The following is a 9,586-nucleotide window of genomic DNA, read 5'->3' on the forward strand; positions in this document are numbered from 1 at the left end:
TAAAGTTCTGTCCTTAGCACACAAAATACTAACGGGTTGCACACCATGGCTGAGTTGGTAGAGTCACATGTTTTCATGCACTGTTGTCAGAGAGGGGCAGGCTGTGGTGTCCCTGAAGTGCAGAAGAAAACAAGTGATATATTTTCATTTCATGTACACCTTCATTTTGCAACAGTCTACCACAGAGGTCTTCAACTCTTTCCAGAAAGGACTGTTTCCATCTGCTCAAAGTGATGTTAATCAGTGAAATCACTGGGTGGAGTGGGTATAGGTACAGTGAAAAACTTGCACCCTCTCAGCCCTCTCTGGAATGAGTTGAAGACCTCTGGTCTATCCGTTGGCATTAGGTAGTTAATTCAATTCAAAGTTGATTTGAGGTTTTCAAGACTAGACTTAAAAATCGAAGCTTCATCTGTTCTCTGCTGCCTGTAATCAGCAGTTGATGGTGCTCTCATCTTTATTACCCTGTGCAGCAGCAGCATTTTAAGTGCATTTTGTGGACTCAAAAAAATGGCTCATTGCATGAACTCATTTCAATTATGGGCAGCATTTCCATCTAATAAATATATGTAGTCTCCATTCAACTAAAGCACATTCATGCAAGACAATGTAATTTAATGTAGTTGGGACTATATGTATTTATTTGATGGAAATACAATCCAATGAGTCAGTTTTTTGAGTGTTTCACACAAACAAATGACTCATTAGATGAACCCATTTCAATTATGGGCAGCATTTCCATCTAATAAATTTGTATATTAACAGTATATTAACAGTAATATGATCCACACAACAATGTAAGGACGTCCCTTCAGCTGCTCCCTTGTTTTCACTTGGTATCACCACAGCAGATCTGAGGTGGATCTGCATGTTGATTTGGCATAAGTTTGCCTCTGGTTTCCCCTCCTGATGCAATGCCATATTACGCGGAGAATGGGCAAGGGTGGGGTTTGAACTTTGAACCTTTTGCACAGGAAACCAGCACACTTAAGTGCTTGGCTGCCAAACCCGGCTCTGATCCATACAACAATATAAAATTAGAAATGCATAACAATCCAAATATATTCACAACCCAGCACTCTGCATTTTTTATTTTTTATTTTTATTTTTTGTGGTTGTGACCCTCAGATTAAGTTTCTCGATGCTGGCACCTATCCACTAAATCTCCCAAACTGTAAAGATACACACACACAGACACACACACTGTCTACTCCACCTATATCTCCATATTTCTATAATCTGTCTGCTTTTCCTCTTTCTTTCTTTTCCCTGTGTTGTAGTCCTGTGGGCTGAGAAACAGATTTCAAAGCATACCCCCATGAAAAGTAACGCTATGGTTTATTTGTCATGTCATTAGTGCGGGAGTGGCTAAACTCCAGATATTAGCTCGGGGATTAGATCTTTGTTTAGAGGGTCTCAGCACATTTCTTGACTCATCTGGTGTTCCAGTGAAACATTTTAACTTTGAGCTCTGACTCACATCAGTGTTCATAACTTTGTGCTGTACTGCTTTCACAGCTTTGTTCATGTTCTTTTGTAGCTGCTCTTATGATTTCAGAAACATTTTTCTGTTTGTGTCTAATATTAAATCAGTTAGAGGAAATAAATTCTTGCAGTAATACAAATATTGTTCAATAATGCATCTCTGCCCAGAACTGAAATCAGCACCGTGCTCATGTTTGGGACTTTCTTGCAAAAGATGAGTACACGGTGCAGTCATGGGAGTACAGCTGAAAACATATTGAGCACCACCTTGTTATCAGTGTAAAGCCCAGCACAAAGATCGCTGTCAGGTTCCACTTGACCCAGTTGTCATTTTCACATCCGACACTCACATTCTCTCAGTAACAATAAAATTTGCACTTAGATTGACATGTTGGTCTAAAATGAGGTGCAGTAAGGCACAGAGCTGGTGCACTGGTTGTTCATTCGCCAAAACGTTTTGGCGTCTTTGACCACCAAAAATCTGGTTTAAAATCCACAGCTGTCTGGCAGTGTGCAACCAGAACAACATGTGGACATTCTTCCAGAAGCAGCTTGACAAACAGGTGGTTGGTCACTCCACTGAGTCTGGTCTGCTTCAGTCATCTTCCTCTACTTATAAAGACACCGAGGGAGTTTTTACCCACCACTGCTACTAATGTGCCTGCTCATGGTGTGTAAGGATAAACCTTACTTGTGTATGGCTCCTTGGGGTGACTTATGTTGTGATTTGGTACTGTATGGATAAACTGAATGTAACTGAAACAAGAGCAATCAGAGACTTCTGATGTCTGCCAATCCTGATCCAGGTCACCTCCAAAATGCAGCGGAGTCTTCCATGCCCATCAACCTGTGGCGCAAATTTGGTGAGAATCCATCTCAATCTCAATTTATTGTCCTTTATATAGCGCCAAATCACAACAGAGATGCCTCAAAGCACTTCACACAGGTAAGGTCTAACCTTACCATCCCCCAGAGCAACAGTGGTAAGGAAAACTGTTGTGTGGGCCGCTGAAGAGGAGGTACTGCTGGCCCACCACCACCAGAGGGCGCCCTGCCTGGAGTGCGGGCTCCAGGCACCAGAGGGCGCTGCCGCCTTATGGGAGTAGCCTGGGTGACAGCTGTCACCCATCACCAGACACAGCTGTTCCACTCAGCACAGAGGTATATCAGGAGGACGGCGTCTCCACCTCAGTGCCGAGATATCGCCTAAGACTGAGGTAATATTCTCTGCATTTATATTCTGAACAACCAGCTAAACTTGTTAAACCTTTTCGGGACTGTTGACTACTGATAGCTTCATTGCTTGGATAAGTACTCACCTTCCTGCTGTACTTTGACAAGAGGTGGAGGCGGCTTCTCCCCTCTCCGTTACTGGGTGCGGTCACATCCACACCTGTGTGTTGTTGCTCTCTCCCGCCAGCAGTACCGGATCCGACGAGCGGAGGCAGTGGCCACCTGGGAATTCGGGACTTGGCGGTTCCAGTATTTCCAGGGTTCGGTGGCAGAGGAGATCTGGGTGGTTCGGTTCGACTGAGAGGACGTCTCCTACCTTCGAGCCTGCCCACACGACACCAGCGGATTCGACCCCAAATTGTGATTGTTGTATTTATTGTGCTCGTTTCACAATAGTAAACCTTGTTATTTACCTTCTCCATTGTCCGTTCATTGCGCCCCCTGTTGTGGGTCCGTGTTCCTACACTTTCACAACAGAAAACTGCCTCTGAGGAAGAAACCTCAAGCAGACCAGACTCAAAGGGGTGACCCTCTGCTTGTGCCATGATGCAAACATAAATTACAGAACAATTCACAGAACAATTCGCGGACGAATATACAAGAAATGTTGTTGGCGCACAGGACAGGAGGGTCACCAACACGAATACAACTCCCATCTCTGGATGGAGCTGCACCTTAAACAGAGAGAAAAAACAGAATCAGGCATCAGAAAGACAAAAAAGTACTGTATAATTTGCCAGCATTAATCAACAAGAAAAACAGAAGAAATACTAAGGTGATCGCCGGCCACTAGCCCTAAACTTCACTAAAAGACCCAGAATTTAGGTAAAGTTGAGGCTGCAGCCCTCTCCAATTACTAATAAATGAATTAAAAGAGTAAAAGCGTTAAAACAAAACTGTACCAGTATGCTAGCCATATGAAAGGGAAAATAAGTGCGTCTTAAGTCTGGACTTGAAAGTCTCCACAGAATCTGACTGTTTTATTGACGCAGGGAGATCATTCCACAGAACAGGGGCACGATAAGAGAAAGCTCTGTGACCCACAGACTTCTTATTCACCTTAGGGACACAAAGTAGTCCTGCACCCTGAGAACGCAGAGCCTGGGCCGGTACGTAAGGTTTAGTTAGGTCAGCTAGGTAGGGAGGTGCCAGTCCATGAATAATTTTATAGGTTAGTAGCAGAACCTTAAAATCTGATCTCACTGGGACAGGAAGCCAGTGAAGAGACGCCAAAATGGGTGTAATGTGGTCAAACTTTCTGCTTCGTGTCAAAAGTCTGGCTGCAGCATTTTGAACCAATTGCAGACCCCTAATGCTAGACTGCGGTAAACCAGAAAATAGAACATTGCAGTAGTCCAACCTAGAAGAGATGAGCGCATGGATCAGGGTCTCAGTATCAGCCATAGACAGGAAGGGAGGAATCTTCGCCAAATTTTGCAGGTGGAAGAAAGCAGTCCTCGTAATATTTCTAATGTGGAGGCCAAAGGACAACGAAGGATCAAAAATTACCCCAAGGTTCCTCACTTTGTCAGTGTGATGTATGACACACGAGCCTGGGCTGAGTGTTAACTGGTCAAATTGATGCCGATGTCTCACTGGACCAAGAACCATCATTTCAGTCTTATCAGAGTTTAAAAGTAGGAAGGTTCTAGACATCCAACTTCTCACTGCTGCAAGGCAATCTTCTAAGGATTTTATGTGAATGAGATTACCAGCAATTATCGGCATGTATAACTGAGTATCATCTGCATAGCTGTGAAAGGTAATCCCAAAACGCCGCAATATGTGCCCAAGGGATGCTATATAAAGGGAGAAATGCAGGGGTCCTAAGATAGACCCCTGTGGAACCCCAAATTTCATGTCACTAAAGTTAGAGGTCAATCAATCAATCAACTTTTTTTTTATATAGCGCCAAATCACAACAAACAGTTGCCCCAAGGCGCTTTATATTGTAAGGCAAGGCCATACAATAATTATGAAAAACCCCAACGGTCAAAACGACCCCCTGTGAGCAAGCACTTGGCAACAGTGGGAAGGAAAAACTCCCTCTTAACAGGAAGAAACCTCCAGCAGAACCAGGCTCAGGGAGGGGCAGTCTTCTGCTGAGACTGGTTGGGGCTGAGGGAAAGAACCAGGAAAAAGACATGCTGTGGAGGGGGGCAGAGATCGATCACTAATGATTAAATGCGGAGTGATGCATACAGAGCAAAAAGAGAAAGAAACAGTGCATCATGGGAACCCCCCCCCCACAGTCTACGTCTAAAGCAGCATAACCAAGGGATAGTCCAGGGTCACCCGATCCAGCCCTAACTATAAGCCTTAGCGAAAAGGAAAGTTTTAAGCCTAATCTTAAAAGTAGAGAGGGTATCTGTCTCCCTGATCTGAATTGGGAGCTGGTTCCACAGGAGAGGAGCCTGAAAGCTGAAGGCTCTGCCTCCCATTCTACTCTTACAAACCCTAGGAACTACAAGTAAGCCTGCAGTCTGAGAGCGAAGCGCTCTAATGGGTGATATGGTACTACGAGGTCCCTAAGATAAGATGGGACCTGATTATTCAAAACCTTATAAGTAAGAAGAAGAATTTTAAATTCTATTCTAGAATTAACAGGAAGCCAATGAAGAGAGGCCAACACGGGTGAGATATGCTCTCTCCTGCCAGTCCCCGTCAGTACTCTAGCTGCAGCATTTTGAATCAACTGAAGGCTTTTTAGGGAACTTTTAGGACAACCTGATAATAAAGAATTACAATAGTCCAGCCTAGAGGAAATAATGCATGAATCAGTTTTTCAGCATCACTCTGAGACAAGACCTTTCTGATTTTAGAGATATTGCGTAAATGCAAAAAGGCAGTCCTACATATTTGTTTAATATGCGCTTTGAATGACATATCCTGATCAAAAATGACTCCAAGATTTCTCACAGTATTACTAGAGGTCAGGGAAATGCCATCCAGAGTAAAGATCTGGTTAGACACCATGCTTCTAAGATTTGTGGGGCCAAGTACAATAACTTCAGTTTTATCTGAGTTCAAAAGCAGGAAATTAGAGGTCATCCATGTCTTTATGTCTGTAAGACAATCCTGCAGTTTAGCTAATTGGTGTGTGTCCTCTGGCTTCATGGATAGATAAAGCTGGGTATCATCTGCGTAACAATGAAATTTAAGCAATACCGTCTAATAATACTGCCTAAGGGAAGCATGTATAAAGTGAATAAAATTGGTCCTAGCACAGAACCTTGTGGAACTCCATAATTAACTTTAGTCTGTGAAGAAGATTCCCCATTTACATGAACAAACTGTAATCTATTAGACAAATATGATTCAAACCACCGCAGCGCAGTGCCTTTAATACCTATGACATGCTCTAATCTCTGTAATAAAATTTTATGGTCAACAGTATCAAAAGCAGCACTGAGGTCTAACAGAACAAGCACAGAGATGAGTCCACTGTCCGAGGCCATAAGAAGATCATTTGTAACCTTCACTAATGCTGTTTCTGTACTATGATGAATTCTAAAACCTGACTGAACCTCTTCAAATAGACCATTCCTCTGCAGGTGATCAGTTAGCTGTTTTACAACTACCCTCTCAAGAATCTTTGAGAGAAAAGGAAGGTTGGAGATTGGCCTATAATTAGCTAAAATAGCTGGGTCAAGTGATGGCTTTTTAAGTAATGGTTTAATTACTGCTACCTTAAAAGCCTGTGGTACATAGCCAACTAACAAAGATAAGTTGATCATATTTAAGATTGAAGCATTAAATAATGGTAGGACTTCCTTGAGCAGCCTGGCAGGAATGGGGTCTAAAGGTAGTGTTACTGTACAAAACACAGTGAGAACGACTGGTCAAGTATGATGTCAGCCATGCAAGGGCACTCCCAGTAATCCCAAAATGATTTTCCAGCCTATCGAGTAGAATATGATGATCCACTGTATCAAATGCAGCACTGAGGTCTAACAGCAACAGAACCGTAGTGGTGTCTGAATCCATTGTAAGCAGAAGATCATTCACCACTTTAGTGAGAGCCGTCTCTGTGGAATGATATTTTCTAAAAGCAGACTGCAGTGGCTCAAAGAGATTATTCTCAATAAGATAGCCTACGAGCTGCCATGACACCACTTTTCTAGAATTTGAGAGAAAAATGATACATTTGATATCGGTCGATAGTTTGTCAATACACTAGGGCAGGGGTGGCCAACCAGTCGGAGACCAAGAGCCACATTTCTTACTGGGTTACAGCAAAGAGCCACTTCAGCACACGGGCACATGAACATGGACACACAAACACACACACACACACACACACACATACACACACCTCTGCTCAGTCAGATTAATTGTAAATACCCCTACAATAGTAAGACGACAGGCCAGCAACATCATACACATCGGCACACCCCCCCAACCATCTCTTCCTCTCCCTCACTCTCTCTCTCACACACACACACACACACACACACACACACACACACACACACACACACACACACACACAGGCTCAGCCAGATTGATGTCACTCCAACATGATAACAAATAACAAATGCCCCAAACCAACATGATAATGACATATTTACTACAGTACCAAGACCACAGGCCAGTCATTTTTCAATAATCAATATAGTGTGCACTTACTATGCATGTTGCTTAGTGGGACTTCTGGCATTCCTTCCCTTGAACAATCCTCCTCAAATCTGGCTCGTACTCCGTTGTTGCCACTCGAAGCAATTCTTTCACATGGGTGTCAGTCATAACAGAGCGGTGTTTTGATTTGACATATTTCATGGTAGAAAACACAGACTCACAGACGTACGTTGAGCCAAACATTGACAGTATTTTAAGTGCAGCCCTTTTGACATTGGGGTATTTTTCCATTGACACACTTTTCCAGAACTCAGTGGTCCCTTCCCTTAAAGCAGGTTTCAGTTGGTCCTCCTCAGCGAGATCAATCATCTCCAACTCAGCGGCTGCCTCATCTGCGACTAAAGGGGCTTTCAAACAGTCCGTATCCGCATTAAATGGGTCGACGGGGAACGTGATCTTAAATCTCCCTTTTGAATATGCGCCTTGAACAGCTTCAGTTTGATGACAAACGCAAACACACTTTGCACCAGATCAGGCAGCACTTTCATTTTACCCTGCAGGGTAAGGTTCAGTCTATCCAAGTGGCCCAACATGTCGACCAAAAAGGCCAAATCCAAAATCCATTTGGCGTCCGAGAGCTGGGGATAGTCCTTGTCTTCTCTTCCATGAAGAGTTTCACAGCATCCAAAAGTTCAAAGAAGTGAGAGAGTACCTTTCCCCTTGACAGCCACCTCACGGTGCAGTGTAGTGGCAGGTCACCTGGAAGCTCTTCGTCCAGCTCAGCGATGAAATTCTGAATTGCCTGTGATTAAGAGCATGTGTACGGATGTAGTTGACGATTTCCATCACAGGTTTCATGATGTTGTCTAAATTCAACGATTTAGACACGAGTTGCTCCCTATGGATGATGCAGTGGAAATTCCAAAAGTCGGGAAATGTTTCGTCGGCTTTGCACAGCCCCACGAGCCCGTTTACAGATCCGATCATGGATGGTGCGCCATCCGTGGCTATTGCGGTTAGCTTCTGTAGGGGCAGTTTTGCTTTCTCAAATGTAGCCATCATTGTTTCTTTCACATCTATGCCACGGGTTCGTTCTTTCAGTGGCACAATATCCAGGAGTTCTTCTTTGATCACACATTCCTTTGACACAAAGCGTGCAAATATTGCCAACTGAGGCTTGTCTTGTATGTCACAACTCTCATCCAATGCGACACTGAAATACTCGCATGCTTGAAGGTCAGAGTGCAACTGTGATTCAATAACTGTGTTAATGTCTGATATTCTGTGTTCAACAGTGTGGCGGGACAGTTGGAGGTCTGATGCCATGCGTTTTAGTTTGTCGTTTCAGGAGACAAGATTTCAACAGCGTCAATTATGCATTTTTAACGAACTCCCTTCGTTGTATGGCTTTTTAGCCCGTGCAATGTTCCAAGCCAGTTTATACGATGCAAGTGTTACTGTCTCTGACTGCTTCGTAAATTTTTTGAAAACCTGTACCTGCTTTTCTGCCTGACTTTTCAAAGTGGTCAGCTTGTGCTTGCGAAGTTCAGTCCCTTTTGGAAATTCCTGGTCAATGTTAGCGTGGAGTGAGCTGAAGTGACGCTGAAGATTTGAAGCCTTGAAATGCACCAATGACGACTGACATATAAGGCAGAATGGCTTGCCATTACGTTCGACGAAAAAATATAAATTCTCCCACTCTGTTAGAAACGTCCTGTTTTCATCTTCATATTTTCTTTTTGCAGTACATTTTTTCCCTGCCATTTTGAGATCTGACAGAAGATCGACCCCCTGACCTTCTTCTTCTTCTTCTTGCAATTTTTCTTTTTGCACCTGCGCATTTGCCATGATCTCGAAATACCGTAATGAACCCAAGTGAAGCACATTCAACAAAATTACCGTATTGAACTTAAGCGAAGCGAACACGCACATAAATACACACACAAACACAAACTTGGACATGAACGTAAGAGCCGCATGACACCAGGCAAAGAGCCGGCGGGTTGGCCACTACTGCACTAGGGTCAAGATTAGGTTTCTTAAGTAATGGTTTAATCACTGCAGATTTGAAACATTTAGGAACAGATCCAGAAGTTAAAGAAAGATTAAAAATTTCCAGCACAGTCGGCCCAAGAGTGGGCCACAGGTCCTTAAACAGTTTTGTTGGAATAGGATCAAATAAACAGGTTGTGCTTTTTGTTGACGTTACGAGTTTTGTCAGCATGCCTAGTGAGATACTATCAAATTCTGTAAATCGAGGTAATACCTCAGTAGTGGCGCCCACCTCAAT

General features: G+C 43.4%; 1 long non-coding RNA gene across 1 annotated transcript; it reads left to right on the forward strand.

Moving 5' to 3' along the window:
- Positions 1–7,257: 7,257 nt before the first annotated feature.
- Positions 7,258–8,973, forward strand: LOC117520059. The gene is made up of 3 exons (XR_004563519.1): positions 7,258–7,544; positions 7,611–7,612; positions 8,712–8,973. It is a non-coding gene; the product is annotated as an uncharacterized LOC117520059 (long non-coding RNA).
- Positions 8,974–9,586: the final 613 nt, after the last annotated feature.

This window comes from Thalassophryne amazonica, chromosome 11 (genome assembly GCF_902500255.1).
Source record: "Thalassophryne amazonica chromosome 11, fThaAma1.1, whole genome shotgun sequence".
Taxonomy (NCBI): domain Eukaryota; kingdom Metazoa; phylum Chordata; class Actinopteri; order Batrachoidiformes; family Batrachoididae; genus Thalassophryne; species Thalassophryne amazonica.